Source organism: Gossypium arboreum, chromosome 12 (genome assembly GCF_025698485.1).
Source record: "Gossypium arboreum isolate Shixiya-1 chromosome 12, ASM2569848v2, whole genome shotgun sequence".
NCBI lineage: Eukaryota > Viridiplantae > Streptophyta > Magnoliopsida > Malvales > Malvaceae > Gossypium > Gossypium arboreum.
Window position 1 is genome coordinate 20,640,454 of NC_069081.1, and position 20,234 is coordinate 20,660,687.

At 36.3% G+C, this 20,234-nt stretch overlaps 2 non-coding genes across 2 annotated transcripts; one reads left to right on the forward strand and one right to left on the reverse strand.

Annotated features, from left to right (window-relative positions):
- The first annotated feature begins 16,485 nt into the window (after nucleotides 1-16,485).
- On the forward strand, nucleotides 16,486-16,592 carry LOC128286191 (small nucleolar RNA R71). The gene has a single exon (XR_008276736.1). It is a non-coding gene; the product is annotated as a small nucleolar RNA R71 (small nucleolar RNA).
- A 2,153-nt stretch (nucleotides 16,593-18,745) lies between these two features.
- LOC128286314 (small nucleolar RNA R71) lies at nucleotides 18,746-18,851 on the reverse strand. Its single transcript, XR_008276857.1, has one exon. It is a non-coding gene; the product is annotated as a small nucleolar RNA R71 (small nucleolar RNA).
- Between the last annotated feature and the right edge of the window lie 1,383 nt (nucleotides 18,852-20,234).

Below are 20,234 nucleotides of genomic sequence, written 5' to 3' on the forward strand. Positions count from 1 at the left end.
AGTTTTGTTTCTGCAAATCGTAGTCTTACTAGAGTTTCAATTTACCCTAAACAGAGTATTTCAGTATAGTCTATTTCCTACAGTAGTCTTAGTATTTCAATTTAAACAAACAGTAGTTTCGAAGGACTTATAGAATCGACGTCGGAGAATTGGTGTACCACACACTCAGTAAAACATTTCCAAGTATTTCAAATTATTTGGAACAGTGTTTTAAAAGAAACCCAAATCCACAGCCGAGTTTTGCAACCTAGCTCTAATACCACTAAATGTAACCAAACCTGGCCTAGACGTTATGGCCAAATCTGGCGATGTCACATTGAAGTGTTTCTCGAAAAATATAATTTTGTTGAAAATTCGTTCTATATTAAAACCTCTTTGTTATCTAAATGAAAATTTAAACCGTAATTTATACATATTTTTATCCCATGCTTAGCACAATTATGGATGGTTTCTCCTTAGATTTTGGTGAATTCGATGCTCCTAATTCTTTAATTTCATGTTTGATACTTAGGTGAGCATAGGAGAGTAAAAAGAGTGAGAAACGGGTCGAAAATGGAGAAAATGGACCCACATGAGAAATCAACATGGCCTGGACTTTCTCACACGGGTAAGCCACACGGTCGTGTCCATTTGGCAGGATTGATGCATGACTTACATAGGTAGACTACACGTACGTGCCTATTTAACAACCTTGACCACAGGCGTGAGCAATAACACACGGGCGTGGTGATAAGTGATATTCGCGACAGGGTTTAAAAATTTATAATTAAGCGTTCTTGAAACTAACTATTATCATGATGAAGGCAAGTGTACCTATCGAACAGTAGTATAACTTTAGCAAGACTAAATTGTCGAACCCAAAAGAACCAAGAGTACGAATAATTACATTTTTTTATTATCTAGCCTAAAAATCAAGGGATTTGTTTATCTAAAATAATTAACTAAACTAAGAGTGCACGGAGAGAAATTAGGGAAAAGCTTTTGGGAAAATTCGATTGATTAAGACAATACCCAAGGACAAATCCACCTAGACTTCACTTGTTATTTGACTCTAAATCAGACGATTTATTCATTTGACTTAATCCGTAAAATCCCTAAGTTATGTTATTATCTCTTTTGAGACTAATAACGTCTAACCTTGGGTTAATTAATTGAAATCTCTTTCTAATTAACACCTAGTGTTGCATTAACTCGATCTATGGAACCCCTTATTAGGTTTCACCCTAATCTGGCAAAATCTTATCACCCTATCTCTAGGCGTGCAATCAACTCCACTTAATTATGACAAATTTACTCTTAGACAGGGTCTATTCCTCCTCTAAATAAGAGCATTAACTCAAATCAATATCCTGGAATATTAAAACAAGAATTAAGAACACATAATTAAGAACAAGTCAAATATTTATCATAAAATTTAGATAATAACAAGATCCGTCTTAGGTTTCATTCCCCTTAGGTATTTAGGGGGTTTCGTTCATAATTATAGAAGAAAACATCTCAGAAGAATAATGAATACAAAATATAAAGAAAACCCAAAACCGCTGAATGGAAATTGAAGGGAGATCTTCAGTCTTGATGATGAATCCGGCTTCTAAGATGGACCAATCGGCTTCTCTTGAGTAATTTCTTACCTCCTACACTGCGTCCCCCTTCCTAAGTGCCTCCTCAGGTGTTTAAATAGGCTTTAGAATGCCTAAGAGCCCTCAGAATTGGCCTTTTCTGAATAGGGTTATACTTGGGCTCTGTAGGGACACGCCCGTGTGACATGCTCGTGTGCGATTACTCCAGCCCGTGGTCAAAGCTGTTGAATAGGCACGGGCATGTGGTCTACCCGTGTAAGTCGTGCTTTGATCCTGCCAAAGGGACATGATCATGTGACACGCCCGTGTGAGGAATTCCAAGCCGTGTTGATTTCCCATGTGGGTCTATTTTATCCGTTTTCGGCTCGTTTCTCGCTCTTTTTACTCTCCTATGCTCACCTAAGTATAAAACATGAAATTAAAGAATTAGGAGCATCGAATTCACCAAATCTAAGGAGAAACCATTTATAAATGTGCTAAGCATGGGATAAAAACATGTATAAATTACGGTTTATCAAATACCCCTACACTTAAGCGTTTGCTTGTCCTCAAGCAAAATCCTCAACTCACAATCAAAATAAATTCTTGTCAATTTATAATCCCTATCAATAATATCTCAAAATAATCCCTAAGTATTCATACATTTAAAATTCAACTAACAGTACATCAAAGTTTCAAACATTTCAAGTTGAGTATTTTATCACGAAAACATAGGTGTCTCCCCTTATCTAAGTGATTACCTTTGATCAAAATAACCCAGAGTTTAACATCCTCACTAAAGATTCACTCAAATCACTCAAGGTGTTTTAGAACATCATTTAAAGCACTCATTAGTCAATATGAAAGCTATTGCCGTAGGCTTTCTTGAAAATCAAATCTCCACCACTATAAATTGAGCTGATACATCAATCAAAAAGGTATTTTAGAGATTTGTAATGTGGCTTTGGTTAGGGGGTCTGGTCACAAGCTGAAAGAAATGGTTAGAATCGAGATTGAATTGAAAAATTACCTAGCTAGAAAAATAACCTGTCATCAGTTGAATACAAGTGAGCTTCTTCTCAAAATATGGAATTAACACTCAAGCTCAAAAATGACGAATTACTACTAATATATGTTGAAGTTTTTTTTTTTTTTTATGAAAAAGTCAAATACATAGAAGAGCAAAACATAGCTAAGCAATTCGTTCAAATCAAATCTCGATAAAAATAGGGATCAAATTAGGGGATTTCAACAATAATGGGTTATGGGTTAATATTGAGGGTAAATCAATTAATGGTTTGTTAGGCTCAAAGGGGTTCACTAAGGGTCAATTATGAAGGTAAGCTTTTGTGGAGTGAGTGGGTTAAACCTAAGTGCCTTTATCATATTGACATATCAAATCAAATGGTGTGGTCTTGACATGCATAATCAAGCAAGTTCTAGAATAACAAATCAATACTGACACACTCATAATAAAAGTGAGCATGAAAGAAATAAAATATGCTCTAAAGGCTCAAGATCCCATAAAAATTATGGCTTTTTGATGTTTAAACTTGTGAATTTCAACTCACGATAATACCTAAACTTAGGGAAACAACCTAAAAGTTTATAATTCTTCAAAAATCAACTTATCATGCTTAACTCCTTAATGTCTTAAAGTTTAAACAATCAATGCATAAATGCCTATGTTTTAACTCAAGACATATCAATGAAAATCATAAATTAATTAAAATTCATTCTAATAGTGATATGAGTGATTCACGTGAGAATAAGACAAAATTCAGGGATTTCTAATGATGATATGAAAGACCCCCCACACTTAAGTTGTACATTGCCCTCAATGTACAAAGATGGATATATTGAAAAATATAAATAAATAATCATAAAATAAGGACAGAAGTGAAACTTCCAGAATGATGAATGAACTCCTTGACTTGGAGTTATGGAGAATAATCAGCCAAGGCAATGATGAGAGTGGAGGAGGATACTCTGGTGGTGGTAGAGGTTTATTAGTCTATAAGTCCTGCACCAAAAGAATATTATATCTGGTGGTAGCTATGGTCGTGGTTGTAATATCCTGATTTTGGGCCTAGTCGAAATAGTGGTTTTGTGACCACAAAATCCGAGATAGAAATAATTATTTTATGATTATTTTAAGGTCTATTATATGATTGCATGATTGTGTGAAAATTTCGTGAAGAAATTTTATGCATAAAGTGCTTAAATTGAAATTAGGGACTAAATCGAATAATTTGCAAAACTTGCATTCTAGAAGTTTCTAGTATGAAATTGTTTTGAAATATTAATTAGGAGGTTTTAAATAGAAATTTTACCAATTTCTAAGTCTATGGACAAAAATTGGACATGGATGGAATTTTTGGAAAGTTTAGTAGTAAGGGTATTTTGGTCATTTAGGGGTAAAATGAATTAAAATACAAAATTAAAAGCCAATTTTGCTCATTTTCAACCCCATGGCCGAATATAGCAAGGAGAAACCATGGCTAGGGTTTTTCAAGCTTCCAAGCTCGATTGTAAGTCTGTTCTAGCCTCGTTTTTAATGATTTTTACGTTTTTGGAGTCCCGGTAGCTCGATTTAGCTTATGCTAGCAATAATTTAACCTAGGGTTTATATTTGGAAAAATAACCATAGGTAAAATTTGTGTATTTTGGTGTTTTATGATAGAATATGAGGTTTTAAGTTATGTTAGACAACTTGTGCTACTCGATTTTAAGTGAAAACGAGCAAAAGGGCTTAATCGGTAAAAATACCTAATAGTCATAAGTACATGTTAGAGTGAGAATTTGATGTTGCCATAGAAGGGAAAAATGATCAGAATGTCATAAAACATAAGAAAATAGGCTGAATTTTAATTTATGAGCTTTGGGGCAAGAGTGTAAATATGCAAAAGTTTAGGGGCAAAATTGTAATTTTTCCAAAATATGATTTTGGGTCAATTTGAATAATGTGAGTCCTAATTAGACTATATTTTAAATGATAGAGCAAGGAAAACTGAAATTCGGGCTAAAATAGGGAAAATACCAAGTTATGGACGAAATGGTAAAAGTAGCCATTTTCGCATACGAGGTAAGTTCATGTGTAAATAATGTAGCATAAATGTTATTTTTAAGTTATTAATGTTAATTATATGATATGCTGATTTTTTTATCGTGAAATATTATGCTTTGTGGTTAATGTTGAGTAATATGCAAATTATGTTTACTACTTGATAAATATGAATTGCTACCGAGTATCGGTTCCGATATTCCATGGAAGACGACAAATGTGAGATCGAGGGAAAAAGCCCGTTTGAACCTTAGGAATAGATTAGGATACAAGTGACATGTCACTAGGATGGTTGAGCATCCGAACTCGTTGAGTTGAGTCCGAGTTCACTTATGGATGCGAATGTCCGAACTCGTTGAGTTGAGTCCGAGTTCACCTATGGATGCAAACGCCCGAGCTCGTTTAGTTGAGTCCGAGTTCGCTTATGGGCGGGTTACATGGTAGCTTGGCTACATATGTGGCACTTATGTGCAAACTTTCCATGTATCCGAATTATATTCCGATGTGTTCAACGGGTAAAGTTCTACTGAAATGGAGGAATACTCAAGATGAAAGGGACGTATTGGTAAGTGTTGTGAAATGGGTACTTTGAACAGGTATGTACTTAACCCTCGAGTTGAAAAATCGATATAACAACAATATGGTAAGATGATAAATGAAAATGTGATATGAATGTCTTGGTGATGATTATGCAAATGATGTTTTATGTTTACTTATATGGTTATGTTACTTGCTATTTGCATGTGAACTTACTAAGCATTTATGCTTACTCCCTTCTTTTCATTCCTTGTAGTGTTGACAAGCCAGCTCGGAAATCGGAAACGGTCGGAGGCACACTCACACTATCCGTATACCATCTTGGCTTAATGGCTTGTATATTTTGAGTATGGCATGTATAGCATTATAATCATTTTGTATATATGGTCTTATGATATGGTTATTGAGTGGTATGGAAATGCTTGGTAATGATTAGCCATTGGAATGGCTAATCATGATCATATTTGGTGTTATGTATGTCAAATTGCTAGCTAATCCATGGAAACCATGAAATAGGTAAAATTTACCATAAAATAGATTCAGACAGCAGTAGTGATGTGAATTTGAAAAATCACTAAAAATAGTATAAATGGAATTAAATAATGAATAAGTTATGGGATCGAAGCTTGATGAGTCTATTTTCATATGGAAGAAGCGAAACAGGTATATGAGCTATATTTTATGAGATGTTTAATTTTTTTGTGAAATAGGGCCAGAGCGATTTCTGGATCCCCTGTTTTGAATTTAGAAATTCACCATAAATTTTAGAAAGATAATTAGAAATCAGGTTTTATATGCACAGATTCATTATTGAGTCTAGTTTTATTAGAGACAAACGTCATAGTAATTAAAGCTCTGTACAAGGAGATATCTGATTCGTAACACACAGAGGTCAGAGTAGTTGAACCCTGAAATAGGGGAGATTTTAACTAATAAACTGTACTAATTGGCCTGACCAAAAATTCTAGAAAAAAATTAGTAGATAGATATATGAGTCTAGTTTCAGGAAAAATTTACGGAATTGGATTTCGAGTTTTGGAACTCGAGATATTATTTTTAAAGTGACTGTGATGCAGTTAGCTAGCTTGTCTGGAAATTTTAAAATGAATTGTATGAGCTGTTTAAGTAATGAATTAAGTCCGTTAACACCTCGTGTTCGACTCCGAAAATGGTCTCGGGTACGGGGCGTTACATTTAGTGGTATCAGAGCAGGTTTAGTCGGTTCTCAGACTAACCTAGCATGTGTAAAAGTTTAGCTATACATGCCACTGATCTGTGATAGTGTGATGTCTTCCGACGCGTATGAGTACCGTCTTATTTAGACAGGTACTCTCCAACCGAAATGCTACGACCATGTTCAATGTTATGTGAAGGTATTTGAGTAAAATTATGATTATGATAAGTCTCGGTTCAGAAAAGTATGAATAAAGGTTTATGATACATATGTGATAAATATTCATATTTGCTTAATGCTCATATGATGTAGTGTATGTTGCTTACTTGATAAGATGAACGGAATAAATAGAAAGTAGTAGAGATATGAATAAAGGTCATAATATTATGATATGAGTGAAAATGTCCTTGTCTTGATTTGGACGTCGAATGTTGATAAATGTTAATGATATATAATTTTTATGAGATAAAGGATTATAATGAAATGAACTTATCTATGTTAAATTGTTGGATTGAATTATATGATTGTAATGATATGTACATGATGATGCATGAAATGAAAGTTGTGATTGTGATGCTAATATCTATATTTGTTTGGCCTTATATAATGTCATGAGCATGAATTAATTTAATTAAATGAATGGATAAGTAAAGCTGTCTAGAAAACATAGAATGTATGCATAAGTATATTGTCTAAATGGGACAATAGGAAAATTGGTGTAAGCCAACATGAATGAATGACATGATTTTGATGATGTTACTATGATGATGGAAGTTGCGTTATATGTGTATGTATAAGAAAGTCGAGTCAGAGGTCCTACAACCCCTTCCCCTTACCGAAGTGGTACTTATAATGGAATTTTATGAGATTTGTATTGAATAAGTTTCCGGTTGAGAACCCAAAGAGTACAAAGGATAGAATAATTATAAGTATGATTAGAGATTGAAAATGAGCTGATAAGTAAAGTTAGAGCCAGTAAAGTATCGGATTGACGTAAAAATTATTGGAGTTATGCATCGTCCCGATTAGAAAAGGAATTCTCCTTGGTAAACCGAATTACTCGGTGCAAGGTCGAGAAAAGTGTAAATCGAAATTTATTCGAATCGGCCTTCTTTAGTGAATGGTTTAATATGAAATTTGTGACGAGAACTAGTTGGGGAAATGATAATTGAAATGTGAACTATCCGAGTGTGATGATTATGACCGGACAGATTTAGCGATCTCTTTTGAGATGTTCTATGTGTTTACCCGTTCTCGTAAATGTTTCTATGGCTATTGATCTTCAAGAAATTCTTGTTATATGGGAATGTCTTCTAATTCGGTGTTGGATGAAAGCATTGGTAGTCTGATTGGTTTATAATTTATATTGCTCTATTTCATCGGGTATTCTATTTCATTTCGTCTGATAAGAATTGATGAGAGAATACGTATGATATTATGATTCTGTTTCTTCTACTTGATGCTTCATTTGATATATATGTATGGGAAGATATATTGATCTTGTTATATTTGATATCAGTGGGATTAAATGATGTTTTCTTCTAGACTTTCTTTCTTTGAAGAATTATCGGGGTATTCCGTATTTTCTTTATGAGTTTGGTTTTCGATTCTCCGGCATAGTTTCGTATCTTGGGTTTCTTTATCCTGGACATCTTTATTCTGGATTTCTTTATTCCGGGTTTCTTTATCTTGGATTTCTTTATTCGGTTTTCTTGTTATCTTTGTTCCATAATTTGTCAATTACGACTCATGTTCGAAGTGGGTTCTTCAGCTCGTGATAATCATGTCAAATATGACTATACTTCTAATTTGATCTTGGTAATATGGTGATTTTAGTATTGGGATTTTTTCTAATTTCTGTGTAAGGATTTGACATCAGTAAAGGCATAGGTGATAAAAGCGCGAGTTTCAGTCGGTATGGTAAATTATTTATTTGAAAGATTTCATGTGACAATTATGTCAGGACTATTTTTCCCAAGTCTGATAATAGAATTTCATTTTGTACGGATAAAAGAGTAAAGAGTTTGAACGAGAAGTGTATATTTATTAGAAAGAGTTGGATATTAGTTTAAGTCACTACGAATGATAAGGTTTCCATCTTGTGAAAGCTGAAAAGTTTATTACATGTTGACAGAGTTCGGATAGATGAGAATATTGGTAGCCGAAGCGTCTGAACTAGACTAGTCTACATTGAGCAAAGACTTCCTGACTTTCAGTAATGTATTGTTGTATGAATTGTGATGTGTTTCAAGACAGTGAGGTAATGTGCTAGTTTAGAGCATCCGATGTTACATAAAATCGAAGTTGTTAAAGGGGTTAAAGCCGAGCATTGGGATCTATCAAAATTATCCTTGCCAATGTTGATATTGGGATGGAAATTAGAAGGATTATTCTTGAGGCCATATCAGAATTATTTCTATGGCGGAAAGAGGAAAATGTGATGTATCCTATTGTTAAATGTTTGGCGAGATCTATAAATCATATCTGTATTGAATGAATTCCTACTCATCAGATTCATGGAATTTCAGGTCTCTTTGATTGTTGGATTTCTTGGAATTCCAGTCTCCATTAAATCAAGTTGAGATCTGGGTTTTATGTCATGATATCTTGGGAAACTGAGAAGGGTTGAAAATTTAAGAACAGTTGAGAGTTAAGACTGTAAGCTTTTAGATCATATGAGAAATTGAAGAGATGTATTGGAGGTACATTCTAAGTGCAAGATCTTCGGCACCGAATATGAGATTAAAAGTGAAGATCACTTTTTTGGTAAGATTTTCGGGGACGAAAATCCCTGAAGGGGGGGAGAGTTGTAATATCCTGATTTTGGGCCTAGTCGGAATAGTGGTTTTGTGACCACAAAATCCGAGATAGAAATAATTATTTTATGATTATTTTAGGGTCTATGATATGATTGCATGATTGTGTGAAAATTGCGTGAAGAAATTTTATGCATAAAGTGCTTAAATTGAAATTAGGGACTAAATCGAATAATTTGCAAAACTTGCATTCTAGAAGTTTCTAGTATGAAATTGTTTTGAAATATTAATTATGAGGTCTTAAATAGAAATTTTACCAATTTCTAAGTCTATGGACAAAAATTGGACATGGATGGAATTTTTGGAAAGTTTAGTAGTAAGGGCATTTTGGTCATTTAGGGGTAAAATGAATTAAAATACAAAATTGAAAGCCAATTTTGCTCATTTTCAACCCCATGGCCGAATATAGCAAGGAGAAACCATGGCTAGGGTTTTTCAAGCTTCCAAGCTCGATTGTAAGTCCGTTCTAGCCTCGCTTTTAATGATTTTTACGTTTTGGAGTCCCTAGTAGCTCGATTTAGCTTATGCTAGCAATAATTTAACCTAGGGTTTATATTTGGAAAAATACCCATAGGTAAAATTTGTGTATTTTGGTGTTTTATGATAGAATATGAGGTTTTAAATTATGTTAGACAACTTGTGCTACTCGGTTTTAAGTGAAAACGAGCAAAAGGGCTTAATCGGTAAAAATACCTAATAGTCATAAGTACATGTTAGAGTGAGAATTTGATGTTTCCATAGAAGGGAAAAATGATCAGCATGTCATAAAACATAGGAAAATAGGCTGAATTTTAATTTACGAGCTTTGGGGTAAAAGTGTAAATATGCAAAAGTTTAGGGGCAAAATTGTAATTTTACCAAAATATGATTTTTGGGTCAATTTGAATAATGTGAGTCCTAATTAGGCTATATTTTAAATGATAGGGCAAGGAAAACTGAAATTCGGGCTAAAATGGGGAAAATACCAAGTTATGGACGAAATGGTAAAAGTAACCATTTTCGCATACGATGTAAGTTCATGTGTAAATAATGTAGCATAAATGTTATTTTTAAGTTATTAATGTTAATTATATGATATGCTGATTTTTTTATCGTGAAATATTATGCTTTGTGGTTAATGTTGAGTAATATGCAAATTATGTTTACTACTTGATAAATATGAATTGCTACCGAGTATCGGTTCCGATATTCCATGGAAGACGACAAATGTGAGATCGAGGGAAAAGGCCCGTTTGAACCTTAGGAATAGATTAGGATACAAGTGACATGTCACTAGGATGGTTGAGCATCCGAACTCGTTGAGTTGAGTCCGAGTTCACTTATGGATGCGAATGTCTGAACTCGTTGAGTTGAGTCCGAGTTCGTGAAATGTAACTAGGCATCCGAACTCGTTGAGTTGAGTCCGAGTTCACCTATGGATGCAAACGCCCGAGCTCCTTGAGTTGAGTCTGAGTTCGCTTATGGGCGGGTTACATGGTAGCTTGGCTACATATGTGGCACTTATGTGCAAACTTTCCATGTATCCGAATTATATTCCGATGTGTTCAATGGGTAAAGTTCTACTGAAATGGAGGAATACTCAAGATGAAAGGGACGTATTGGTAAGTGTTGTGAAATGGGTACTTTGAACAGGTATGTACTTAACCCTTGAGTTGAAAAATCGATATAACAACAATATGGTAAGATGATAAATGAAAATGTGATATGAATGTCTTGGTGATGATTATGCAAATGATGTTTTATGTTTACTTATATGGTTATGTTACTTGCTATTTGCATGTGAACTTACTAAGCATTTATGCTTACTCCCTCCTTTTCATTCCTTGTAGTGTTGACAAGCCAGCTCGGAAATCGGAAGCGGTCGGAGGCACACTCACACTATCCAGTATACCATCTTGGCATAATGGCTTGTATATTTTGAGTATGGCATGTATAGCATTATAATCATTTTGTATATATGGTCTTATGATATGGTTATTGAGTGGTATGGAAATGCTTGGTAATGATTAGCCATTGGAATGGCTAATCATGATCATATTTGGTGTTATGTATGTCAAATTACTAGCTAATCCATGGAAACCATGAAATAGGTAAAATTTACCATAAAATAGATTCAGACAGCAGTAGTGATGTGAATTTGAAAAATCACTAAAAATAGTATAAATGGAATTAAATAATGAATAAGTTATGGGATCGAAGCTTGATGAATCTATTTTCATATGGAAGAAGCGAAACAGGTATATGAGCTATATTTTATGAGATGTTTAATTTTTTTGTGAAATAGGGCCAGAGCAATTTCTGGATCCCCTGTTCTGACTTTAGAAATTCACCATAAATTTTACAAAGATAATTAGAAATCAGACTTTATATGTACAGATTCATTATTGAGTCTAGTTTTATTAGAGACAAACTTCATAGTAATTAAAGCTCTGTACAAGGAGATATCTGATTCGTAACACACAGAGGTCAGAGTAGTTGAACCCTGAAACAGGGGAGACTTTAACTAATAAACTGTACTAATTGGCCTGACCAAAAATTCTAGAAAAAAATTAGTAGATAGATATATGAGTCTAGTTTCAGGAAAAATTTACGGAATTGGATTTCGAGTTTTGGAACTCGAGATATGATTTTTAAAGTGACTGTGATGCAGTTAGCCAGCTTGTCTGGAAATTTTAAAATGAATTGTATGAGCTGTTTAAGTAATGAATTAAGTCCGTTAACACCTCGTGTTCGACTCCGAAAACGGTCTCGGGTACGGGGCGTTACAGTGGTCGAGTAGGACATGGCAGTCGTCGAGAACCTTTTCGAGTAGAGTTTTTAGTTCCTATGCGATGATGAGCTTTGGAGCTCTTTATAACTGTGATAGAATCAGAAACTTTTTAGGAAATATAAAGAAGCATAATTACTCGTAATGAAATAGCCAAAACTATAAATGATTCAATAAAAATTATAAAAACTAAAATTAAAATAATAATAATAAAGGAAAATTAAATTCAAAGTTCTTAAATAATATAAATAAAGATAAAAGTGAAAATAAAAATAATAAATAATTTTTTTTTAAATATCATCATCGCCGGATGGTTCGCGAGGTGGTGGTGGTGATAAGATGTGAAGGTACTGACAAATCTGATGAAGTGTAGCATCAATGTGATCAAAACACTGAAAACACTGCTGCTCAAATCGAGTAAGGCGCTCAGAGATGTCAGAGTATGAAGCCGCCGTATGAACTGGACGATGGATGGGTGGTGGGTGAGACGGTGGGTCCTCATGACGTGGAGGGATATCATCAGTAATGTCCTCTGGGTCCTCCTCCTCGGTGGACTGCACGAGGCGATACTGAGGAGGGTAGGTGCCACGTCATTTCTTGATCATCCTCATGTTTAGCATGTTCGAGATGCCGTATGGGGACATCTAGCCAATGAAAGTGAGAGAGGATGATTGTGCCGCTATGTTGAGGAGCCTAAAGTGTCGTGCCAATCGAGACACATAGGGCCCGATAGAGATAACCCCTCTCTTATGTCACTCCGTCTGAAGGCGGATGGCGAGGGCGATGAAGTAGGCAAGGTCAAAGACGAGCCCGTTCATCATGCTCCATAGGAAATAGGCATCGTGAGTGCTGACGACGCTGATGCTCTCTTGTTGTCTCGTCAGAGTGTGGGCCAAGATGGCGTGTAGGTATTGCCGGGATGGGGCGAGGGTCGATACCTTAGAGTGTCTAGGATCATAGGAGGCCGAGGCAGGGACGAGATCCTTCCAACACTCCGAGGGAGAGTAGTGGATGTGCCGGTGGAGGGTGTCGAGTTCATTGTTGTCCATGAACTTCTCTGTGTATAGCCCTATTGCAATCCCAAACTCGGGTTCACTCAACTAGTGCACTAGACCACCAAAGCAGAACTGGACTATTCTAGGATCGTCAAAGTTTGTCACGATGAGTTGAAGATGGAAGGTTGAGCATAGTTCCATCGTGAGCTAAAGGTATGTCGGCTCGATGATCTCAAAGAAGAGCCCCCAAGTTTTAGTCGTCAGGAGGGCTCGGGCCACGTCAGCCATCTAAATTTGTTCAAGTGTGGCCCAGTCAATGCAGTGGCCCATACCTAGGGGTTGGTCTCGTAATATCTGAAATAGCTCCTCTTAGGGTCCCAAGTGGAACTCGAGGAAAGGGTGCCTAATCTCCGCGATAGGACCCGAGGATGACGCTGCTCTTTTCTTTTCTTCGAGGTGAGGATAGCAGTTTTCTTACCACGTGAGGATGACATTGTATACCTGCATTAAAAAGTCCAAGTTCAACCAATAAGCCCCAAAAATAGCATGGAAACACAAAACTAAATAGGAATATTTCATGAGACTCGCGTATTAGATGAAGAGAACAAAACTAAAACAACTAAAACAAATATATCAAGTTTCTAAAATAGGACTATGAGAATAATACGACTGGAATATCTAATGTATGAATACATGTGGGTAAGCATAAAATCCATGGAAACGAGAAAAATGGATGAATGTAGTATGAAAAATGGAAATATTCTTTAATGCAAGCATGAGTATTATTTTTCTACTATGAATATTCACATAAGATAGTCAAATAGATCAGAGAAATCATGAAATAGGCAAAATATTTAAAAAAAATAGAGTGAAAAGAGTAAACAAACGCAAAAGGGAGAAGCTTGGGTCGTCAGAAACAGTGTTGTAGGCGGCGCACGGGCATGGCAGGTAGGGTGTGTGGAGTTGCAACAGTTAGGGTTAGGGATTTTTGGGGAGGGGGATGATGAATAGTAAGGGGTTTATATAGATTTTGGGGCACATGGCCGTGGGGCACGCCCGTGTGACCTAATTTTTCCCCGTGTGTTTCACAATTTTTAAATTTAGGCGCATCTGACATTCGCCCTATTCCCATGTTCCTTGGGCTTGTGGGTGCACACGGCCGAGTCGCATAGCCATGTCTTACTTCGTTCGCTTCTCTCATACCCGTGTATGATAGCCCACGCCCATGTTAGTTTAACAGTGTCGACCACGGGTGAATGGCATGGGCGTGTCCAACGTCTGTGCTATATTGACAGGTTCACCCAAGGTTTCAAAACACGAGTGTGTCACACGTCCGTGTTGGTCTGGAAATTTCATCCACGGCTTTATCACATGGCCATGGCAACTTATCGCATCCCGTGTTGGGGAAAATTTTTGCCCTGTTTTCACAAGGCCGTATCGCACGGCCGTGTGGATGGGAAAATCCAGTGTTTCAAGACTCAATTAGTAGGTTAGATGTGAAAAACTAGAATTTAAATAAATCATTACTGTTAATGCTCGAGTTGCCTCCCAAGAAGCACTTATTTATAGTCTAAGCTTGACTTACCTCTCTGGTGTGTGATCATGGTCGCTCGAGGAGTTTACACTCCTCATCCCTGCTATCAACTTTATCAATATAAGGTTTAAGACGAGTATTGTTTACCTTAAAAGTTTTGAATTTGGGGTGAATTACCTCGACTATACCATATGGGAAAATACTGAGTACCGTAAGAGGAATTTCTTCATTAGGTTCAGAAGTGGTAATGCGAGGATTTCCTGCATCTAGTAGTGCTTTTTCTCCAACCTTAAGTTGATTTGGTGATGTATTGAGCTCGTCCTGGCTTAGTTTCGGTTTATCGGGTGTTCTCGGCTTCTGTGTCCGCCATTCATCTAGTTCCTCGATTTGTAGCCATCGTTCTTCATAGATAGGTCCTTTGTTGTTGCTTGAACATGGCTTGTGTAGGTTCTTCGAACTTATTTCCTGCAAAGTAGGTTGCACCACATGGTCAGTTTTAGTAGAGTGATTTATACAACCACCTTCAATTTTTTATGTGTTACTCGAATTACGAGCTTGAAGGGTGCTTGTTTCGTCTCCTGCACAAAGTGTGGGTTCACCTGTGCCAACATCAATTTTTTTTCTAGTGGTTGCTAAAAAGGGCCTCCTAAAATTAAAGGAAGGTTACTATCCTCTTCTATGTCTAGAACAACAAAATCAACTGGGAATATAAATTTGTCAATTTTAACAAGTACATCTTCAATAATCCCCCTAGGAAATCGAATTGTTTTATCGGCTAATTGAATAGTCATCCTAGTTTGTTTGGGTTTCCTAAGACCGAGTTGTTTAAACATTTTGTAAGGCATGACATTGATACTAGCCCCTAAATCAGCCAAAGCATTATTAACATCTAGGCTACAAATTAAACAGGGAATCGTAACACTCCCTGGATCTTTTAATTTGTTGTCCAGCTTATTCTGTAGTATGGCTGAGTAAACCGTATTTAGTTCCACATGCGACGCGTCATCCAACTTCCACTTATTTGTTAAAAGCTCCTTTAAGAATTTGACTGAGTTTGGCATCTGCGAAAGAGCTTTAATAAATGGTAAGTTAATATGTATCTTCTTTAATAATTTAAGGAATTTACCGAATTGTTCTTCTGTGCGGTCTTTCCTTGTCGCGTTTGGGTATGGCACACAAGGTTTGTACTCTTTACTTACCAGTTTCTGGTTATTGTGGTCCACCTCACCCTTACCTTTACTTACCACAATTTCTTGCCTCTATTCTGGTTCAGGTGCAACTAACCCTTCCTCATCTTGAATGGTAATTGCATTGATTTGCTCCCTTGGGTTAGATTTAGTGTTACTCGGTAGGCTACCTTGTGGTCGTTCAAATATAAATTTAGCGAGTTGACCTATCTAAGTTTCGAGCCCTTGGATCGACGCTTGTTGATTTTTAAGTGCTGTCTCGATATTCTGAAAATAAGTTTCTGACACTGAGATGAATTTTGTTAGCATCTCCTCAAGGTTTGACTTTTTCTCTTGTTGGTAAGGTGGTTTTTGGATGCCTGGTGGTGGTGGTGGTCGCTCCCTTGCCCTCCCCTTGAGAAATTTGGGTGGTGCCTCCAACTTGCATTATAAGTATTACTATAAGGATTATTTTGAGATTGACGATTATTACCGATGTAATTTAACTGCTCGTTCTCCATGTTGTGGCCATAAGGTGGGTAATCTGAATTGCTTGATCCACCTCCACTTGCTTTGCATTGCATTACTGGGTGAACCTGTGAAGAACCAAGAAAACCGTCAAGTTTTCTGTTCAAAAGTTCTACCTGATTAGAGAGCATGTTGACCAAATCGATGTTAAAAATGCCAGCTATTTTCGTTGTCTTTGTCCTCATGACTTGCCACTGATAATTATTCAGTGACATCTCTTCTATAAATTCATAAGCATCTTTAGGTGTCTTATTATTGATGGTTCCGCCAGCGGCTGCGTCGATCATATGTCAAGTCGAAGGATTCAGGCCATTATGAAACGTTTGAACCTGTAGCCAAAGTGGTAACCTATGGTGAGGGCACCTTTTCAAAAGGTCCTTGTATCTCTCTTATGCATCGTAGAGTGTTTCTAAATCCATCTGTACAAAAGAAGAGATATCATTATGTAATTTGGCTGTTTTAGCCGGCGAAAAATATTTTAATAAAAACTTTTCTGTCATTTGTTCCCATGTAGTGATTGAGTGATAAACCGTAATTTATACATATTTTTACCTCATGCTTAACACATTTTATGGGTGATTTTTCCTTAGAATTGGTGAATTTGATGCTCTTAATGCCTTAATTTCATGTTTTATACTTAGGCGAGCATAGGAGAGCGAAAGGAATGAGAAACAGGCTAAAAACGAAGAAAATGGGCCAACGTACGAAATCAACACGACCTGGACTTCCTTACACGGCAGACCACACGGCCGTGTCAATTTGGCAGAATTGAAGCACGACTCACACGGGTAGAACACACGCCCGTTCCATTCTAACAAGCTCGAGCACGGCCTGAAGTAATCGCGCATGGGCGTGTCATACGGGCCTGTCCCTACCGAGCCCAAGTTGAGTCCAATTAGAAAAGGCCAATTTTAAAGGTTCTTAGGCATTCCAAAGCCTATAAATACTCCCTAAAGGAGGAGAAAAGGGACACATAGAGAATAAGGCAGGGAACTTCTCAAGGAAAGCCGATTGATCCATCTCAGAAGCTGAATTTATCTTCAAGACTGAAGATTTCCCCTCAATTTCCCTTCAGGAGTTTTGGGTTTTCTTTATGTTTTGTATTCAATATTCTTCTGAGATGTTTTCCTTTTTAGTTATGAACTCTAAGGGGAATGAAACCTAAGATGATTCTCGTTATTATTTTCAGAATTGTATGATAAATATTTGGCTTGTTCTTAATTATGCGTTCTTAATTCTTGTCTTGATATTCCAGGATATTGATTCAAGTTAAGCTCTTATTCAGAGGAGGAATAGACACTGTCTAAGAGTACATTTGTCATAATTAAGCAGAGTTGGTTGGGCACCCAGAGATAGGGTGACAAGATTTTGTAGGATTAGGGTGAAACCTAATAAGGGGATCCATAGATCGAGTTAATGCAACCCTAGGGAGTTAATTAGAAAGAGATTTCAATTATTCAACCTAGGGTTAGACGTTGTTAATTTCGAGAGGGATAATAATATAACTTAGGGATCTCTATGGATCAAGTCAAATGAATAAATCATCCGATTCAGAGTCAAATAACAAGTGAAGTCTAGGTGGATTTTTCCTTAGGTATTGTCTTAATTCAATCGTTTTTCCAAAATAATTCCCCAATTTTATTTTCTGTGATTTCTTAGTTTAGTTAATTAGTTAGTTAAAAAAAAACCCATTATTCTTAGGCTAGATAATAAAAAGATAGTCATTACTAGTACTTTTAGTTCATTTGGGTTCGACAATCTGGTCTTGCTAAAACTATACTACTGTTCGATAGATACACTTGCCTTCATCGTGATAATAGTTAGTTTCAAGAACGATTCATTATAAATTTATAAAACTTATCACATGAATATCACGACCAAGTTTTTGGCACCGTTGCCGAGTAACTAAGATATTAGGAACCCTCAATTTTTATTATTTTAGCCATTTATTTTTCTTGCAAGTTAATTTTATTTTTATTTTTATTATTATTTAATTTACTTTCTCTTTCTCTTGGCAGGTTTTTATAGTTTATGACTAGAAGAAGCCCGTCAGGACCACTACTTTTTGACAAAGAAATCGATCGCATAGTTCGCAGAAACCAAAGAGAAATAAGGCGAAGCTTAAGATAAACAGAGAACGAGCAAGAGGACGATATTCAAACCCCAGCCGATGAGATGGCTGAAAATCAAGAAAATCTGCTACCTCCTACAATTGCTGTTAATCAGAATCTTGCTCTGCGTACTATGTATGATTATACTTAACCTACTTTAACAAGAACTGAGTCGAGTATAGTTAGGCCTGCTATTGCTACAAATAATTTTGAACTAAAACCTAACACTATTCAAATGATACAACAATTTGTTCAGTTTGATGGTTTGCAGGATAAGGATCCAAACACTCACTTGGCAAATTTCCTGGAATTCTGCAATACATTTAGAATTAATGGCGTTTCTGACGATGCCATTCGTCTTCGGTTATTCTCTTTTTCATTGAGGAACAAAAATAAACAGTGGTTGAACTCGTTACCACGAGGGTCAATTACTACTTGGGAACAAATGACCGAAAATTTTTTATTAAAATATTTTCCACCGGCTAAAACAACCAAATTACGTAATGATATCTCTTTGTTTGTGCAGATAGACTTAGAAACTCTTTACGATGCATGGGAGAGATACAAGGACCTACTGCGAAGGTGTCCTCACCATGGATTACCTCTATGGTTGCAAGTTCAAACATTCTACAATGGTGTTAACCTCTCGACAAGACAGATGATTGATGCAGCAGCCAGGGGAACCATCAATAACAAAACACCTGAAGAGGCTTACAAATTTATTGAAGAGATGTCACTGAATAACTATCAGTGGCAAGTCATGGGGACTAAGCAAACTAAAATAGCAAGTGTTTATAACGTCGATTCGGTTACTATGATGTCAAATCAGGTAGAACTTCTAAATAAAAAGATTGATGGTTTACTTGCTTCTCCGCGGGTACATCCAGTGATGAGGTGTGATTCGAATGGAGGAGAAGCATACACAGAATATCAACCCTTCAACCATAGCATCGAGGAGGAACAAGTCCAATATATGGGTAACAATAACTCTAGATCCCAAAATAACCATATAGTAACACTTATAATGCAGGTTGGAGGAACCATCCCAATTTCTCGTGGGGCGGTCAAGGAAATCAAAGGCCACAACATTCTCCGGGTTTTCAACAACCACCCTATCAACAGGAAAAGAAATCGAACCTTGAAGAGATGCTATCTAAATTTATTTTGGTGTCAGAAACTCGTTTCCAGAACACCGAGACAGCACTTAAAAATCAACAAGCGTAGATCAAAGGGCTTGAAACTCAAATTGGACAACTGGCTAAGATGATTTCAGAAAGAGAACCAGGAAATCTACCTAGTAACACCAAAACCGATCCAAAAGCACATGTGAAAGCAGTTACACTGAAGAGTGGGAAAGTGTTAGCTGAATCGGAGAAGAAGCCACAACACGAAGCTGACAGAAGCAAAAGAGAGAAGGTAAAACTCGAAAGCAATGCCAATCCAATGCCGAAGGAATATAAACCACCAATTCCATACCCAGAAAAGTTGAAGAAAGACCGCATGGATGCAGAATTTGGTAAATTCCTTGAACTTTTTAAACAACTACATATTAACTTACCTTTTGTTGAAGCTATATCGCAGATGCCTACATACGCAAAATTTTTAAAGGAGTTTCTAACAAACAAAATGAAGTTTGAAGACTTATCTACAGTGGTTTTACTATACACTGCTTAATTGGTAGTTTTAACGTCAATAAAGCACTAGTTGATTTAGGTGCTAGCATTAATTTGATGCCATATAAAATGTTTAAACAACTTGGTCTTGGGGAACCTAAACCCACTAGGATGAGTATTCAACTAGCTGATAGATTTGTTAAATATACTAGGGGTATTATAGAAGATATACTTGTAAAAGTAGATAAATTTATATTCCCTATTGACTTCGTTGTGCTTGTATGGATGAAGATGTTGAAGTGCCTTTAATCTTAGGGCATCCATTTTTAGCCACTGCTAGGACTGTTATTGATGTGGGTGATGGTAAAAT